This window comes from Callithrix jacchus, chromosome 15 (assembly GCF_049354715.1).
Source record: "Callithrix jacchus isolate 240 chromosome 15, calJac240_pri, whole genome shotgun sequence".
NCBI classification, from domain to species: domain Eukaryota; kingdom Metazoa; phylum Chordata; class Mammalia; order Primates; family Cebidae; genus Callithrix; species Callithrix jacchus.
In genome coordinates, this window is record NC_133516.1 from 57419334 (window position 1) to 57439388 (window position 20055).

Here is a 20055-nt window from a genome sequence, read left to right on the forward strand (position 1 = left end):
GCCCAAAACCTAATATGGCTGTTAAAAATAAGCTGGAAACTGCACACTGCCTATCACCCAGAGCTCAGGAAAAGCTGAGTGAGCGTATGAATCGAATGTTCACACAACTATTAAAGAAACTGCCAGGAAACCCATCTGCGGTGGGATCAGGTCTGACCCGTGTTCCTCCTCTGAGTCAGGTGTACCCCCACCAAACAAACTGGATATTCACCTAATGAAATTCTCTTCGGCCGGCCACCCCCAAGCATAACCCAAATTAAAGGGGACATCAGAGAGCTTATGAGAATTAACCCTGAGAAAGCAGGTACAGGCCATAGGAATAACTATGTAGAAAATACAGGGTTGGGTTTGAGAAAAATTACCTATCAGTCTAACAGATCCTGTGCATCCCGTGAAACCTGCGGATTCAGTCTGGCTGAAGAAATGGAACCCAACCACAGTGGGGCCAACATGGGATGGACCCCCTGTTGTAATGTTGTCCACCCCAACTGCTGTCAAAACTTGCAGGCTTCGGACCATGGATACACCACAGCCGGTTAAAGCCAGCAACAGCCCAGGAAAAGTGGACCAGTAAGCAGGATACAGAGCACCCAACCACACTGATCCTGCACTGAGACCAAGCTGCCGGCAGGAGCAACAGCCCTGCTCTCATCACACAACCAGAGGCCGACTGGTCCACACAGGGCCGAAGCTTGACAACTCATCAAAAGTAAATATGGATAAAAATCTGAAGCCTAATTGTATCTTAGTATTGTTAACTATTCTGTTACTATGCTATCATCTTTGCCAACCCCTGTGTCCAAGGAAAGATTCATTCTGTCCTTGTGAAGTGGTATAGCAATGTTAATTTTTACTTTATTATTGTTAACTTCAAGATCTGTACGAAAGGGAGGGCAACTGGTAGATGAATGTACTTTCTGCCGGCATACTACTTAAACCGGGAATACGGGAGTTAAAATCTTGCTGTATCAAACATATTATAAGTGTACAGGGACTCAGGGGCATGTACTCACAGTCTGCTTATTCAGTTTGTAACACAGGCAGTGATCAACCGTACATGCGTTATGATCCCAAGTTAGAGCATGGAACTTGGTTTGAGGACCTAGATAAGTCAATAGAAGGGTACCTACCAAATCAGACCAAAGTCTCCCTTACCCACGAGAAGAACATAAATCTGTACTTTAATTTCTGTCAGACAACATTCACATGGACAGCTTGGCCCAATAAGGTATAACACAGGATGTGGCATTCATTGTAACAGACCCAATCCTGATTGTCCACATCCGACTTGCTTAGAAACCTACTGCTGATACTGCCACACACAGACACATATCCCAACTGCCAAAAAACTACCACCAAAGGGAATCATATTTATGAAAATACTAACAAAACCAAATTGTAAGGCAAACAGCTGCCATCCTGTAACACTTACAGTCCTCCAGCCAGACATGTCCATGTGGAACACAGGCTACTGTATCACAACGCATTTAAGTAATAAAAAAACAGTCACCTTATGTATTACTAAAGGCTCGGAACCTTCCAGCTCAACACCATTTCTGAGTTTTCACTTTACGGAAACTGTAAAAAAACTAACCAAGAGGTTCTTGAACCCCCTCCACAGTAGCCAGTAATCTGTTTGCTCAACTGGCTAAAAGTATAGCTAATAATCTAGGTGTTTCCTCTTCTGGTGGAATACAGTGGCCATGGGAAGCAAGACAAGTAATGCCTCAAGAAAATGTTACTTAACCCTACCTCTCCCAGACCAGCACCCAAGTGCTCAAGCATCTGGCTCTTAAAAACTTCCATAGTCAGGAGGTACTATATTGCCTGCTGGGGGGACATTTTTATTAACCCAGGAGGAGAACTGGCTTAAGGCAGAAATATTATAACCAAACAGCGGGAAAAACTTTGTGTCAGGGCAAGAATAAGCAAGGTAAAACTACCTCCAGATTGCCACGCTACAACCCATTTTCTTGCTTCCCAGGTTTAAACCACTCCTGGTATCAACCTGAAGCACCCAATAGATGGCAGGCACCCCCTGGCCTTTATCGGATTTGCAGGCAGTTAGCATATCAGCAGTTACCAGCTAACTGGACAGGAGCCTGCATACTAGGGACAATCAGACCATCCTTCTTATTCCGTTTACAGCTAGGAGAAACTCTAGCATACCCTGTTAATGATGAAGTGAAAAACAGCAGTAAAAGAAGTGTAAACATCAGAGAAAGTATAAAAATAGGAGACTGGAAAGACACTGATTGGTCACCTGAAAGAAGTATTCAGTATTATGGGCCAGTGACTTCAGCACAAAATGCGTCATGGGGATATGGTACTCCTATTGATATGCTTAATTGCTTTATAAGATTACCAATGAAACTGCACAAGCTTTAGAGCTGTTAGCTGTACTATCCACAAAAATGAGAAATGCTATTTACCAAAACAGACTAGCTTTATATTATCTCCTGTCCCAGGAAGGAAGTGTATGTGGTAAGTTTAACCTAACTAAATGTTGCTTAGAAATTGATAATAATGGAAAAGCTGTCATGAAAATAACTGCAAAAACGTGAAAGTTGGCCCATATCCCAGTTCAAACTTGGAAGACTGGATGGTCACCACACTCCCTCTTTGGAGGTTGGCTCTCATCTTTTGGAGGATTTAGAACACTAATAGGAGGGTTCATGATTATTCTAGGTAGTTGTTTAATCCTCCCATGTCTCTTGCCTCTCTTGTTCCCAAGCATACGGTCAACCATAAAAGCAGTAGTAGCTAGGCATACCAACAGCCAAATAATGGCCTTAACCAATTATCAACCTGTTGCCCAGGAACTATCACCACCCGGCCATGAGTTGCCTGGAGGCAATGAGCTCATCAAACTTATTTAAATTTTTACCTTAAGTAAACCAAAAAAGGAACAGTTAAGGGACTTTTGGCTTTCCACAAGGGAAAAAAAAAAAGATATAAACAAAAATACAGACATCATCTAAGTTTCTGTAAGTACATTGTATGAGGTTCACACAATTACAAAATCAACTGATGATTTCTCAGAACATATCCCTGCCCTTAGTAAAATACATATATACACTTACAAATTGTAAACCATCATTTATTATGCATCACTAGAATATGAACTACATGAGGGCAGGGACACTGTGACTCTAATTCTTATATCCTTACTTTTAACACAGTGTGGGAAGCCAACGGATACCTGCTGAATGCCCAAGTGGGTGCTAAGAGTCTCATGAGCTTCACGTGCTATGCCATTTAGTGTTATCTCCATTTAAGTTATTATCATAATCAGTATTTCCTATAGTGTTTTATGTTTTTAAGGCTTGTTTCCTTTTTAAAGACAAAATAATTCATTTGAGTATTTATTATTTTTGAGATAGGGGCTTCCTCTGTTGCCCAGATTGGAGTGCAGTGGCACAATCACAGCTCACTGTAATCTCAAACTCCTGGGTTCAAGACATCTTCCTGCCTCAGTCTCCCAACTAGCTGGGACTATAGGTGCGTGCCACCAAACCTGGCTAATTTTTTTGAATGTTTTTATGGAGATGAGGGTCTTGCTATGATGCCCAAGCTGGTCTTGAACTCTTTGTCTCAAGCAATTCTCTCACCTCCACCTTCCAAAGCATCATTTGAGTATTTACTGAGGAACTTCTGGAGGCCCAGCACTGGGGTGCTGGAGAAGCACAGTCACTGCCTGACTTTCATGGAGCTCACACACTAGAGGAACAATTTGAGAACAACAAAAGGTTATATTCTTGGGGAAGTCAACTAAATTTGTCAGTAGCACAAAAACAGGATCCCAAATGCATCTGATGAAAAGAGAATTTACAAAGATAATAGGCTACATGGGAAGCCAATGTTTCCTTGAGCTCCGCTTCCCGCGGCGCCAGCTACGCAAGTGCTCTGCGTATGTGGTCTTTATGCAACAACCCCTCGAGGAGACGTCATAACTGCTGTTTTAGACATACGGAATTAAGGCTTTGGAAGGGTAATCGTACCAGCATCACACAGTGAACAAATCTACAACTACAGGTTGAGACGCATTCGGTGAATATACAGTTTACAAAACAGCACAGAGGTGACAACACTGATGACACAAACTCCCTGCAGCATCTGTGTTCAGGAATGTCAGAAATCTGTGGCAGGCAGATGCACACAGAATGCGAGAAACTAGAAAAGCAGTGGATGTGTGAGAATACCTGCTCTCTCCAAGCGGGGGAAAACACTCTTTCACAGACTGACTGGGAATTTAGGGGATTTAAGAAATGTTCTCTGGAATTTCGCCAACATTCTTGGCCATCCCTACTCTGTGAAGAGTTGGAAGGCAAGTGAGTTGGGCAGATCGTCTTTGTCAAGGTGCCTCCTATTAGCAGGAGCTGCAGCCAAGGAGTTTGTGCCAAGGATCCCAGAATCCTGGACCTGCTCTACTCAGCCCCATCAGTTTCCTGCTGGCTGTGGAACACAGTCAGTGCACAGTTCCCATGGGCAGGAACTTGGGATGTAAGGAGGGAAGCAGAACTGTGCACACACAGCTGAAGAGAAACAAAGAAAGAAAGAAAAAGCCCCAGCCACAGGAAAGCAGAATGCTCCGGCCATTTAATAAACCGCTTTTCACACTGGGAGCAAGGCTAACTCCATCTAAAAAGTCAGTCATAAATACACCTTCTGCTTTGATGGATCATAGGGCTTCCTGCACTTTCACATGCATAAGCAACGCTGAAGAACCCCAGAGAGTGGTCTTCAGTAGGCCTGAGGTAAACCTGCATTTCTAATGAGCTCGCAAAAGATGCTCAAAATGCCAGTCTGAGAAAGTACTTCTGGCAGAAATGGCTTTATCAGTCTTTATTATGAGCAGGTACTCTTCTGAGCCCATTATGTTAACTCATTTAACAGGTAGGTGCTATTCTAATGCCTGTGTTACCAATGAAGGCACTGAGACAGAGAGATGAGAAATCTGGGCTTGTACTGCTTATCAGTGGTGGGGATAAGATTCTAACCCAGGGATTGCAGTTGGAATTACTATCTTGGTTACTGGAAAGGAATCCATCCTCAAATATTTCCTGTCCAAAGAGGTGCAGTCCTCTTTAGCTCTGAGCATTTATGCCTGGAAAGAAGGGGCAGGAGTTTGCTAACCACTGGAGCCTGCCTGGCACCATGCAGTAAGAAGCCATGTGCCTCCCTTGTTGGAATTTAACTGTCCCACAAAGAAGAAAGTTTAGTAAGAAAAGGACAACAGCCCAGGGCTGACTCCTTTAACTTCGACAGCCTGAACTACAATAATTTCCTGATAAGGAACAAGGCAGCAAACCTGATGATAAGCATGAAAATTCCAGAGACAATTTTGGAAGAAATTTTAAATCTTCAAACAATTTGAACTTTCAATGCACATAAACAAGAGGAAAAGAAAATTTGTTTCATTAAGATGAACTCCAACAATCCAAAGCTATATGAATTAATGCAAAGCCCCACATATAACTGCTCCAGTTACAAAACTGGTATGTGTCCATATCTTATTCAAGGCTGTCGAGTATTTGTTAAAGCAAATATCTGATCATTAAAAAGATAAAAAGAGAAAAGTGACAGGCATTAGCAACAAGGAAGAAGAAAGTCAAACTGTGACCCTAGAACAGGTCAACTCAAAAAGGATTAGTACGCAATAAAGAGTTCAGTATTCCTTGGATACTACCTTACAGGATGTTCACCTGTTTGCTGTTCTTCTATTCTCTATTTTTCTTGTCATTTTTTTGGTAAGCATCAAATGTGGCAGGGTCAACACTGTGTAAACATTCAGTCCACTTCCCATAGAGGGCACAGAGCTTCTTTTCGCTGTTAACAAAAACTGATGTTTAGTTAACAAACCACAGTGTTTGTTGTTTTAAAGCCAACAGCACCTAGTATTTCCATGTGGTCTCCCATCTAAGTCCTAACCAGGCCTAACCCTGCTTAGCTTCCAAGAGCTGAGGAGATCAGGCATGTTCAGGGTGGCATGGCCATAGACTGTTCTGTTGTAGTGAATATTACCATAAAGGTGTGTACAAATCAGATTTTCTATTTTTTTTTGAGACAGGGTCTCACTCTGTCACTCAAGCTGGAGTGCAGTGGTGTAATCATGGCTCACTGCAGCCTCAACCTCGAGGGCTCAAGGGTTCCTCCCACCTCAGACTCCAGAGTAACTGGGTCAACAGGCATTGGCCACCACACCTGCCTAATTAATTTGTTTGTTTTTTTTTTGTAGAGACAGTGTCTCACTATGTTACCCAGGCTGTTCTTGAATTGGCTGCAAACAATACTCCCCATTCAGCCTCCCAAAGTGCTTGGAATACAGGCGTGAGCCACTGTGCCCAACCAAATCAGGTTCTTTAATGAAATAGACTTCCTTGTAGAAGAAAGATTTTTCAACTTATTAGAAAGCTTGTTTCCTAGGTTATAGCAATGTATTTTTTTTTTTTCTGAGATGGAGTCTCGCTGTCACCTGGGCTGGAGTGCGGTGGCGCCATCTCTGCCCACTGCAACCTCTGCCTCCCAGGTTCAAGAGATTCCCCTGCCTCAGCCTCCTGAGTAGCTGGGATTACAGGCACCAGGCACCTGCCACCATGCCCGGCTTTTTTTTTTTTATTTTATTTTTATTTTTTATTTTTTAGAGAGAAAAAGAGAAAAAGAAGGGGAAAAAAAGAAAAAGAGAAAAAAAGGAATATTACTTCATTCCTAAAATGGGTTTCAATAATGGCCAATCAATATTTTGAGTGTTTAAAGTGGTTAATGCATATTTTATGTGTTTAAAATGGAGACCTCTATTGTGTTTATTTGTTCTGGCTCTGAGTTCAAGTCCTGGATATCGTTATCAATTTGTTGTCTCGTTGAATCTAAATCTCATTATGTGTCTTATGTATCTGGGTGTTAAGATCTCTTATTGTTACATTAATCCTTTTACCCTTGCATCCTTGTAGCTTTGAAATCTATTTTATTAAGTGTGAGAATTGCAACTCCTGCTTTTTATTTATTTATTTTTGCTCTCCATTTGGTTGGTACGTTTTTGTTTTTGTTTTTTTTCCAACCCTTTATTTTGAGTCTATGTATATCTTTGGATATACCGTTAGATTTTGTCTGTATCTTTTGATTGGGAGATTTGGTCGATTTAAATTTAGGGTTGCTGCCATTTGTTATTAACTGGCTATTTTGTTCTTTTGTTGATAAAAATTCTTCTTTATGTTAATGCTCTTTACTTTTTGGTGTATTTTTAGAAAGGGTCATACTGGTTGTTCCTTTCTGTGTATAATGCTTCTTTTAGAAGTTCTTGTAAAGCAGGCCTGGTGGTAACAAAATCTCTGAATACTTGCTTGTTCCTAAAAGATTTTATTTTTCCTTCAAATGTAAAGCTTAAATTGGCAGGATATGAAATTCTGGGCTGAAAGTTCTGTTGATTAAGTATATTGAATATTGGCCCCCACTCTCTTCTAGCTTGTAGGGTTTCCGTTGAGAGATCTGCTGTAAGCCTAATAGGCTTACCTTTATGGGTGACTTGATCTTTCTCTCTGGCTGCCCTTAATATTTTCTCCTTCGTTTCGATCTTGGTGAATCTAATGATTATGTGCCTTGGGGTTGGTCTTCTTGAGGAATATCTTTGTGGTGTTCTCTGTATTGCCTGGGGTTGAATAGTGTCCTGCTTTGCTAAATTAGGAAAATTTTCCTGGATAATGTCCTGGAGAGTATTTTCCAGCTTGACTTCATTCTCTCCGTCACATTCAGGTACACCAATCAAGCGTATATTAGGTCTTTTCACATAGTCCCATATTGCTTGGAGACTTTGCTCATTCCTTTTTATCCTTTTTTCTCTATTCTTGTCTTGTCGTTTTGTTTCATTAAGTTGGTCTTCGACCTCTGATACCCTTTCTTCTGCTTGATCCATTCGGCTGTTTAAGCTTGTACATATTTCACTAAGTTCTCGTGTTGTATTTTTCAACTCCATAAGTTCATTTGTATTCCTCTCTATATTGTCTATTCTTTTCAACATTTCATCTAACCTTTTTTCCAAGTTCTTAGTTTCTTTACATTGGGTTAGAACAAGTTCCTTTAACTCCCAGAAGTTTCTTATCATCCACCTTTTAAAGCCTACTTCAGATAATGGAACACAGTCCTTTTCCATCAGGGCTTGTTCCATTACTGATGAGTCCTCTTCCATCAGGGCTTGTTCGGTTGCTGATGAGTCCTTTTCCATCAGGGCTTGTTCCGTTGCTGATGGGTTCTGATTCTGAGTATACTCGGCCTTCTTAGGCTGTTTTTTTCCCTTCATTGTAGATGAACCGCCTTTCTAATTAGTTTTCTGAGTCGACGTCCGACTTATTGATTCCCAGTGCTGGGATCCGAGCAACCCACTGTGGCAGCCTAAATAGCAGCGGTAAGACTGATGGTGCTCTTCTGCCCTGGAATCTCTGGTCTGGCTTCCCTCTTGAGTCCGCAACAAGCGGCTCTGACTTCCTGGAGCTCCAAACTCCGGTCAGTAGGGGAAGCAGTCCCGTTGGCTCTGCGTGAAGAGCTGCTGCGCCGAGACGCCGGCAAAACCGCTGCGGCAGCCACAAGAGTCGCGCTGGCAACCCGTGGGGCTCCTCCACTGGGAATCGGCTGATCGGTGAGTGATGAAAATTCGTTTAATGATGTGGCGTCGTCTCGTTCTCTGAGCTTTCACTGGGAGCTACAATCCTGAGCTGTTAGTGGTCGGCCATCTTGGGCAGTGTATTTTTATTGTCCGGCTAATTTTTTTTTTTTTGTATTTTTAGTAGAGATGGAGTTTCACTATGTTGACCCGGCTAGTCTTGAACTCCTGACCTCGAGATCTGCCTGCCTCAGCCTCCCAAAGTGCTGGGATTACAGGTGTGAGCTACCGCACCTGGCCAGCAATGTATTTTAATTAGTGAACATTTTATTTAGCAAACAAAGTCTATGCTATTCAACATTTAAAATTGAAATTTTACCTATCATCTTGAATGTAGCCTTCAACTTTGTGTAATTCCTTACCAAAAAGGCCACATGGCTTAAAATTCAAAACACGTGTCCCCAGCCTATAAAAAAATCACATCCAGATTATCATTTATTACCAAAACAGCAGTAGAAAAAAATAACCATAACTTTTGTAGCAGCAGGTACTGTTTACGGATTTACTCTGTGACACAGGCTCCACACTTAAATGATAATGATTTATCCTTGATTGGTAATGTTCCCAACATAAAGAAAATATATGTGAGGTACACAAAGAATATGTGACATGCCTGAGGTCACAAAGTAGACTGGGAGCCTGGCTCTTTCTTGTAATTCCTATGCCCCATCTCCCTGGCCCTCACTAAACAAACGAAGCAAAATGAGCTGAGATTGGAATTAAGGTTCACAGAAGCTGGGGAAGTTCACTCAATCTTCCTTAATCAGAGACTTTAATGAAACCTCTTAATTAAATAAATGGACTTCTAGCCATTCAAGAGTTAGTTACATTGCCTGATTCTTTAATTTTCATCAACCTTTTCTCCAGGTTTTCTTTAAACACAAACAAACAAAACAAAAAAACTGAAGTCCACTAAAACTGCTTGATGAAAAGTGAAGGAATCAATAAAGTACCCCAAAGTGTCTTACTTGTGGTTTATGACTTCCACATTGCCATACTGTTCAATCCAGAGTTTACCCACGATGATATTAGGCACATGGAAGGTGAAATTTGTCCATATTTATGCTTCATTCTATCTAAAAAACCAAGCCGAACCCAGAAAAGTGAGAGGTGTCACTTTGTTTAAAAAGTACAGTTCCTCCAAATGCCATTACTCAGGATAACAAGCCAGACTGCTTGAGATAACTAAATTCTAAGATTTTAAAGATTCTATTGATGTTAACTCACAGTAAAATTGGGATCATTTGCCCATTCTTGTTTCTTAAAAGGAAGTAACAGCTTAAGAAAAAATTCTATACTTCCACCAAACTCCAAATAGACTATGTACATAATCACTTTAAGCATTCGAGTGTCATGAAACACAAAAGTGTCAAGAAAAAAAAAAGGCTATAGCTGAGACAGAAAATAAAAAGTCTACTTAGCACTTTCTAGAGAAAGTACACTCCAGCTCACCAAAGGAAAAATCTCATCTATGTGAATAAACTCCAATTTTATAATCCTATATACTCAGAGGAATAGAAATCATTCTGCCATAAAGACATATGCAGGTGAATGTTCACTGAAGCACTATTCACAATAATAAGGACATGAAATCAACCTAAATGCTCACGAAAGATGAGATACAGCAAATATGGCACACATACACCGTGGAATACTATGCAGCCATAAACAGAACAACATCATGTCTTCTGGGAACATGGAGGAGCTGGAGCCCATTATCCTTAGGAAACGAATGCAGGAACAGAAAACCAAATAGCACATGTTCTCATTTATAACTGGGAGCTGAATGATGGAAACTCATGGACACAAAGAAAGGATGAACAGACACTGGGGCCTACTTCAGGGTGAAGGTTGAGAGGAGGGAGAGGATCAGAAAAAATAACTATTGGGTACTAGGCTTAGTACCTGGGTGATGAAATAATCTGTATAACAAACCCCTGTGACAACACTTTACCAACAGAACAAACCCACCTGTACCCCCGAACTTAAAATAACAGTTAAGAAAAAGTTTTATCATTTTTATTTTTGAGACAAAATCTTCCTTCGTCACCCAGGCTGGTGTGCAGTGGTGCAATCTCGGCTCACTGCAACCACCGCCTCACAGGTTCAAGTAATTCTCCAGCCTTAGCCTCCCAAGTAGCTGGGACTGCAGGCACATGCCTCTATGCCTGGCTAATTTTTATATTTTTAGTAGAGAAAAGGTTTTGCCATGTTGGCCAGGCTGGTCTCGAACTCCTGACCTCAGGTGATCCACCTGTCTCAGCATCCCAAAGTGTTGGAATTCCAGTCAAACCTTTCTCCACTCCTGATCCCTGGATCTCCAACTCATTCCTTATCCTCAGTAACTGATCTGTTCTCCATTGCAATAGTTTTTCCTTTTCCAGATATCATATAAATGTAGATTACCTTTTGAGATTAGCGTTGTCAATTTGTATAATGCACCTGAAGTTATCTGTGTTGTTCTACATATCAATAATTCATTATTCCTTTATGGTGAGTAGGATTCCGCTGTATGGATGTGCCATAGTTTGTCTGACCATTCACCCACTGAAGGGCATGTAGATGGTCTTCAGTTTTTGGTGATGATAAATAATGCTACTATAAACAGTTACATACAAGTTTTGGGATGGATGTAAGTTTTCATTTCTCTAAGGTAAATACCTAGGAGTAGGACTGCTGAGTCATGTGGTAAACATATGGTTAACTATATAAGAAACTACCAAACTGTTCTCCAAAGTGGCTCTACCATTTTATCTTCCAACACCAACAATACACAGGTTGAGCATTCCAAATCCAAAAACTGGAAATCTGAAATGCTCCAAAATCTGGAACTTTCTAAGCATTAACATGACACTCAAAGGAAATGCTCACTGAAGCATTTCAGATTTTGGAATTGTGGATTTGAGATGCTAAACTGATAGGTATATTGCAAATATTCCAAAATCTGAAAATATCCAAAATCCAAACATTTCTGGTATATTTTAGAAAAGGGATACTCTACCTGCAGGAGATTTCTAGTTGTTTCACATCCTTGTCAGCACTTGGTATTATCAATTTTTATAATTATTTTAATTTTGGACATTTTAGTAGGTATATGGATATCTCGCTGTGGTTTTATCTTTATAGTTCTCTAATAACTAATGCTGTCGAGCAGGTTTTTAAATTTTTATTTTTTTATTTTAGAGATAAGGTCTTGCTTTACCATCTAGTATGGAGTACAGTGGTGGATCATAGCTTCCTGCAGCCTCGGACTCCTTGGCTCAAGTGACCCTCCCCTGCCTTAGCCTCCCAAGTAGCTATGACTACAGGCATGTGCTCCTCATGCCTGGCTAGATTTATTTTATTTTTTTTTAGAGGCAGATTCTCACTATGTTGCCCAGGCTGGTCTTGAACTCCTGGCCTCAAGCAATCCTCCTACCTCAGCCTCCTTAGTAATTACAATTATAGATGTGAGCTACTGCAGTCAGCTGACAGCATCTTTTCATGTGCTTATTTGCCATACACACACACATAAATATATACATACACACACATATATATATATATTTTTTTTTTCTTTTGTTGAGTATCTGTTCAAATTCTTTGCCCAATTTCTTATTGGGTTGGTTTTTTTTTTTTGGTCCAGAGACAGGGTCTCACTCTGTCACCCAGGCTGGCATGCAGTGGTGCAATCATGGCTCACTGCAGCCTTGAACTCCTGAGCTTGAGAGATCCTCCTACATCAGCCTCCCAAATAACTGGGAATATAGGCACATGTCACCACACCTGGCTATTTTAAAAATGTTTTAATAGGCACAAGGACTCGCTATGTTGCCCAGGCTGTTCTCAAACTCCTAGGCTCAAATGATCCTCCCACCTCAGCTTCCCAGAGTGCTGGGATTACAGGCATGAGCCACCGCACCTGCTTTATCATTTCTTATTGCTGAGTTTTAAGAATTCTTTATATAATCTGGCGACAATTCCTTTGTTGGCTATATGATTTGCAAATAATTTTTACTATTATATAGCTTATCTTTTCAGTCTCTGAACAATATCTTTCAAAGAGTATAAGTTTTTAATTTTAATAAAATCTAATGTATCAATTTTTGTCTTTTATGGGTTGTAATTTTGGTATTGTTTCCATGAGAGTTCTTTGCCTAATCCAATGTTATAAAATTTTCTCCTATGTTTTCCTTAGGAAAAATAAATTTATTTTTATAATGTACATTTAATTTTAAATGTATTTATTTTCCTTAGGAAAAATAAATAAAATGTAAAGCCTTAGTTTTACATTTTATTTTGGTCTATGCTCTATTTTGAGCTGATTTTTGTAGAGGGTGTGAGGTCTAGTTTGAGGTTCATTTTTTAACATATAGATGTCCAACTGTCTCCATGACCCAGACAGTTGTCTATGGAAAGGACTATTCTTCTTGGCTGTATTGCCTTTGCACCTTTGTCAAAAATCAACTGAACACATTTCTCCTGGTCAGTTTCTGGATTCTCTTCCCTGTTGCATTAATCCATGCAGTCTATACCTTGGCCACCACCACACTGTCTTGATTACATCAGCTTTAGAGTTAAGTCTTGAAATTGGATAGTGGGAGTCTATCAACTCTGTTCTTCCTTTTCAAAATTATTTTGGCTGTTCTGTCATTTGCCTATCCATACAAACTTAGAATCAACTTCTCTATATCTATTAAAAATTACCTTGGGATTTTGATTTGGATTGTGTTCATACAGATTGCTTATAGATCAGTGAGGGGAGAACCGACATCTTAACTATAATTGAGACTTCCAAATATATCGAGACATACTGTATCTCTACATTACTCAGGTAATCCTTGATTACTATCAACAGTATCTTGTTTTCAACATACATATCCTGTACATATTTTAACATTTGCATTCTGCCATTGTGTATATCCCAGTTATATTTCTATTACTATATTTTCAGTACTAAAATTTCCAAAATACTTTTTATTTTTATTTTTTGGCTAGAATGTCTCTCTGCTCATTTGAGAATATCCACCTTTCTCTTGTGGAGCTTATGTCTTGGATACAAGTGACAATACCTGGGTTAGCTTTGGGTTGGAGTCTGTCGACTGCCTTTTCTATTTTAGTTTGTTGAGGTTTTCTTGTTTCTTAGTATGCTCAATCATTTTGGATTATGTTCTGGACACCTGAATATTATGAGACTCTGTCCTCTTAACCTCTTCTGGAGAATGCTGATTGTTAAAAATTTCATTTTATTAGGCAGTTAACAGAGTTTCAGGCCAGAAGTCCTGACTCTCCTACTGTGGGTTTTGATTCCAGTGTCAGTTTAACTTTCAAAGCCTCTGTAAGTGCTGCTCAGATCTGCCCCTCAAAAGCCATCTAGGGACCTGGATCTCAGGCCACACAGTATTTCAGATCCTGAGGCCCCCGTGTACCCTTTCGGGTCATTTCAATGCATGCGTGTAGGGATGAGCTTAGGAACTCGTATACAGCTTCAGGGGATCCCTTTCTTGAGCTCCCCTCCTCTTTGTGGTTTCTCCAACACTCTTAGACACAAGGGGTCCCTTCCTCTGCCCTCTGGCTGACAAGCTGGGGTTTGAGCCACTGGGTCTTCCTCTGGGGCAAAGAGGTAAAAGAAAATAAAGAAAAGCAAGTAATAGGGATTCTCTCACACTCTTTGGATCCCAGGCCTTCCTTTACTCAGTTCCTCTGGCCAAAGAGAAGGACTCTTTCTGAGTTTAGTATGTGTGTGATTGCCATAGCCACCATTGATGCAGAAGTGTAGCTACAGACCCTACGGCTTGCTTTGGGGCAAGGCTGTGAGATAAAAATGAAAAGGATTTCCTCTATTCTCTACTTTCTGCAAGGAAGTATCCAAGTTTCCATATCCTGCTAGAGCCATATTAAAATTTTTAAGAGATGACCTTGGATTTAGAGGTCATCTAAAGGACCTTCCAAAATGACCTTCTTTCTAGGTCCTTTTAGTAGAAAGAGAGAGTCACTTTTAGAACTCTTTCTGTCTGCCCCTAATTCCCAGTTTTGCAATTTGCTGCTCTGATTCTCAGCCAGGAGATTTGGTAGAAATATATAAAACCAGTAAACTCTCTGCCATATTGGCCTTCAGGTTTTGATTTCCCTTCCCAGTCTGCCTGCTATTATTTACTTTTCAGGTCCTCAGGTCGTTGCTTTATGTCTTCTGTCCAGAGTTTCTAGCTGTAATCAGTGTTAAAGAGATAGGGTATCATATGCTTATTCTAGCCTAACTTGAATTAATTGTGGATTTAAAGCTAATCTTACAAAAAAAGAGAACTCCCAATTTATCTAACACCTAACGTGCCACATAATTGTCATTTCATTATTTCTCAAAGTGAATTCCTTTTAAAAGATCTTTAAACAAAACACTGGCACAAGGATATTAAAAAAGCATGTTTCATAAGAACTGTAATAAAGCAATTAACTCCAACAATCTTAAAATAGATCCAAACACCACAGTCAAACATCAAGGTAAACTATTGAAACATACCCAGATTAATTAGCAATGGCTATGGCCATGTTTCTCAAATTCTTTTACATAGAGGTAGATAGTTTGCATTGCATGAAAGCGGTTTCATTTTCTCCAGATTTTGAACAATAAGTTCAGCTGAGTGTGCATGTCTACACTTACAGGTAGGTATATATGAAAAGGATTTAATGGTTTGATCAGAACTCACTCAAGCAGCTCCAAGGTGATGGTTCCTTTGAGTTCTGCTTCTATACTCTTCCCCCAGAATTTTAGTTTGAGATAAACTGAGCCATGAAAGATGAAGTCCTTGTTTAATCCTTTAGCATGAAATGTACTGATTGGTGGGTGATGATGGCCAGCCTGTTCAGAGATGAGTATAAATCCAAGGTCATCTCTTAAGATTTTTTTTTAAAGCAACATTACAATTAACTCTAGCATTAAACATGTATCTAATTGCGCTTTCCAAGTAAACAATTCTTTTTTTTTTTTGAGATGGAGTGCAGTGGCACAATCTTGGCTGTGACCTCCGCCTTCCGGGTTCAAGTGATTCTCCTCCCTCAGCCTCCCGAGTAGCTGGGATTACAGGCATGTGCCATGACACCCGGCTAATTTTTGTGTTTTTAGTAGAGACAGGGTTTCACCATGTTGGTCAAACTGGTCTCAACCTCGTGACCCAACTGCCTCAGCCTCTCAAAGTGATAGGACTAAAGGTGTAAGCCAACACATCTGGCCAACCATTTTTATTCTCATCACAGCAAAATAACTTAACCTATGAGAAATTATACAAACACACCCAAACCACCAAATCCAATGTTGTAATGCTAGCTACTTGAACAAATTAAAATAAAGGATCAATGCAACAATAAGAGCATGATCCTAACACCCAGATACGAGACTTAGATTCGATGAGACAGAAAATTAATAAGGAGATCAAGGACTCGAACTCAGATCCAGAACAAGTAAACTTAATAAATATTATAGAGCTCTCCACTTCAAATACACAAAATATACATTCTTGTCAATACCACATCACACCTACCCATAAGTTTAAATGAAACATTGATTGGCCATTATTAATACCCAATTTTTTTCAAAATAAAGCAATATTTCCATTTACTCTCCCTCTTTTTCTTCCTCTTTCTTCCTCTCCTTTACTTATTTTTTTTTCTTTCCTTCTCTCAAAAAAAAAAAAAAAAAAAAGAAATCAACTTGTAAACCTCTAGATCCAGGTCGGGAATGTCTCTCTCATTGCTTGATTTCCTTCCTTCCCTTCCCTCCCTCCCTCCCTCCCCACTTCCTCCCTTCCTTCCTTCCTTCATCCCTTCCTTCCTCCCTACTGTCCTTCTTCCCTCCCTTCCTGCCTTCCTCCCCCCCCCAAAAAAAAACACCGACATGAACTTGAATGTTTACATGAAAAAAATATTAGTTATGTAAATTTAAAACATATCATTCCTTTTACATTAAAATAGAGAAATCTAGTTTGTCCACTTTCAAACATCTAGGGAATAAATGAGATCTAAACTTGTGCGGAAAAGAAGAACACATAGAAAAACAAAAGCCAAATAAAGTCCCTTAATCATGTATAAACAAGACACTGGCTAGCTCAAGCAAAGAGAACTGCACTTATAAATGCAGTCATTGGCTTTATGCAAACAATATATACTTATGCTATTTTATTTTACTTATATTTTTTATAAAGAGATTTTTATAAGAGGGTCTCACTGTTGCCCAGGCTGGAGCGCAGTGGCTAATCACAGGTGCAGTCCCACTACTGACCAGCACTGGAATTTTGACCTGCTCCATTTCTGACCTCCCTCTCCTGAGAGGTCACCATATTGCCAAACTTAGTGCAAAGACTCCTGACCAGCATAGTGCACTATAGCCCAGAGCTCCTGGGCTCAAGGGATCCTGCAGCCTCAGCCTCTCAAGTAGTTGGGACTACAGGCATGTGCCACCATACCTGGCTAATATCATAAATATTTTTAAAAACTCAATCCTGTCTTATGATCTACCTAAAGAGAAAAGGAGAGTGATTAATCCCATGGGATCAAGAATACCAAAATCCTTGCAATTATTTCTTATAATGGTACCTTTTATGTATGTTTCAATATTTTTGACAGTCTAGAAAATAATAGCTATCCTAGAAACAAACATCAAAATTGTTCACTTGCTCTTGTCATATATAATTGTTATTGGTGATGACCAATATGTAGTATTTCTCTTCTTCATCTGCAAGGCCATATAAAGCATGCAACTAAATACCTCACCGCGCCAATTCATAAGTCTCTCCCAGTAGTGGGTTGAAAGGCTTTCTAGTCCATTCCCACTGAGAAGCAACAGCAGACAACAGCAAACACAGCTACACACTGTGAGACACAGCATGAGAACAAGTCAAAAATAACTGAGCTCGTTCCACATTCTTTCAGGAACTGAAATTTTGCCAAAGACAGTAATTTACAGAATTATTTTGAGAAGTTCAGTTATTTTGGAATTTTAATATGGTTCTAGCAGGATATGGAAACTTGGATATTCAGAATGAAAATTACTTTGAGTCACTTCCTATAGTGTTATTCCCAGTCATGGTTTTCATCACCCTCTAACAGTGCTACAGATTCTCTCAAGGACTTTAAAAAAAAAACCCTCAAGTCCAAAGTTACTTTTAATTCATTTAAATTTTTTTTAAAAGTATGATATTCCAGGATTGGGGAAAGAGATATAAAACTCCACACCTAATTGGTGTTAAGTCCAATGAGGCTGGAAAATGCTGATTTATATAAATGAAATAACAGAACGACTCAGTTTGGAATGCTATTGCTTTGTTGAAGAACGTGTCTATTGTACTCTGCCTCTATCTAGTCCATCCATGTACAACACATAAACATCTTCCATCAAAAAAATTAAAAAGTGCAATTCCTTGCTTTTAACATGTAGCAATGTATATATATATTGATATACATGAGCAAGCACAAACATATTTTTCTATTTTTTTTCTTTTGTGTGTGTATGTGTTAACTTCTTGGAAATACCCTGAGAAAGTCGGAAAGAAGAAAGGTTGAATTCTCCTAACACAACACTACTTTCTAACCTAAAGATTTAGAAAAGCCCTCTAATATCCAGGTTTGCTTATGGGCCACCTCCTACTTCTCCTGTAATACTCATTGGTCTTTACACGATGGTGTCATCCCGACCAGAGGACAATCCAGACATGTAGACTGAGCTCTGGTAACATTTCCCAACCTCACACTGAATTTAACAGTAATTGTGTGAATGTGTGCATGTTTGGGGCTGGGTTGGTAGCAAGGTCTTTAACACTTAGACCTTTTCCTCACCTGCCTCATACCTGCATCCTTTCTGCAGAATCAGAGAGTGAACTGGCCTTGTGGATGAGGTAAGTATGCTCCATGTATTCAGTTAGGTGCTGTAGGAAGCTCAGAGGCTCATTAAATATGATCACTGGCATTGTGATCTTGGACCGTTCCTATTTAACCAGAAAATTGAAACTGTTATGTCCAATATATATAACAAACAAACCTATTTTTATCTTTACATAACATCCTGCTGGAAAGGACAGAACAGAAACTAGCAACCCATGAAATTTCATCAGTGTTGGTTCAGTTTCGCAAAATTGTTCCAGAGCACCTAATACCATGGAGTCTATACTTCTAGTTCTTGAAGGAGGAAATAAAAAGACTGCTCAAACATTCTCCTTGGCTTCAGGGAGCTCACTATCTGTGGGTGAGCATCAGTGGCTAGAGTGTAGTGGCACCATCTTGGCTCACTGTAAACTCTGCCTCCTGGGTTCACTCAATTTTCCTGTCTCAGCCTCAGGATTAGCTGGAATTACAGATGTGCACCACCAGACCTGGATGATTTTGGTTTTTTGTTTTTTTCAGTAGAGACAGGGTTTCACCATGTTGGCCAGACTGGTTCCGAACTCCTGACCTCAAGGGATCCAGTCCTCCCACCTTGTACAAGTGTGAGTCATAGAACCCGTCCTCCTTCTATTTTTTCAATAAAAATGATCTTTATTGTTTTTTTCTATTAAAAAAACTAATTGGGAAATATATAACTTAGTATAAAATATAATAATATTGAAATAAAGACATGAAAATGTCTCTTTACTTCCATTCTGCACTCCTCTCCCCAGAGACAAAACAACAGCAACACTCTGGAATACATCCCTATGTATTTACACACAAACGCATATATACTCCTGATTTACATTCACACACAGATTTTTTTTTTTTTTTTTTGAGATAGAGTTTCGCTCTTATTGCCCAGGCTAGAGTGCAATGGCGTGATCTCAGCTCACTGCAAACTCCACCTCCCAGGTTCAAGTGATTCTCATGCCTCAGTCTCCTGAGTAGCTGGAACTACAGTGTGTGGCACCATGCTCAGCTAATTTTTTCTATTTTTAGTAGAGATGAGGTTTCACCATGTTGGCCGGGCTGGTCTGGAACTCCTGACCTCAGGTGATCTGCCTTCCAAAGTGCTGGAATTACAGCCGACCACACCCTGTCAAGACTTGTTTAACGCATGGCATCAGCTCTATGTATTGACTCATTACACTTTCACTGTGTTTGGGGGATCTTTTGGCGGAGTATTATACACATATAAGGTCCATACGTTGAGTCTTTCAAGTTCTTTGTAATCACAGGATAGTGTGATGGTAAGACCGCTGAACCAGATTGAGTTCCACTGCTGGGTTCACCATTTACTAGCTGTGTAGCTTTGACCAAGTTAAACTCTGTGCCAGCTTCCTCATTAATAAGTACTAAGGGCGGGGCGCGGTGGCTCATGCCTGTAATCCCAGCACAGGCATGCTGGGAGGCCGAGGCGGGTGGATCAGGAGGTCAACAGATCGAGACCATCCTGGTCAACATGGTGAAACCCCGTCTCCACTAAAAATACGAAAAATTAGCTGGGC

The 20055-nt window shown here is 40.0% G+C and overlaps 2 pseudogenes across 1 annotated transcript in view; both read right to left on the reverse strand.

The window, feature by feature from the left end:
* The window catches only part of LOC100406525 (keratin, type I cytoskeletal 18-like), a 129633-nt pseudogene that overhangs the window by 9893 nt on the left and 99685 nt on the right, over positions 1-20055 (reverse strand). The window lies entirely within an intron of this gene.
* Positions 5883-6001, reverse strand: LOC118148111 (5S ribosomal RNA; annotated as a pseudogene).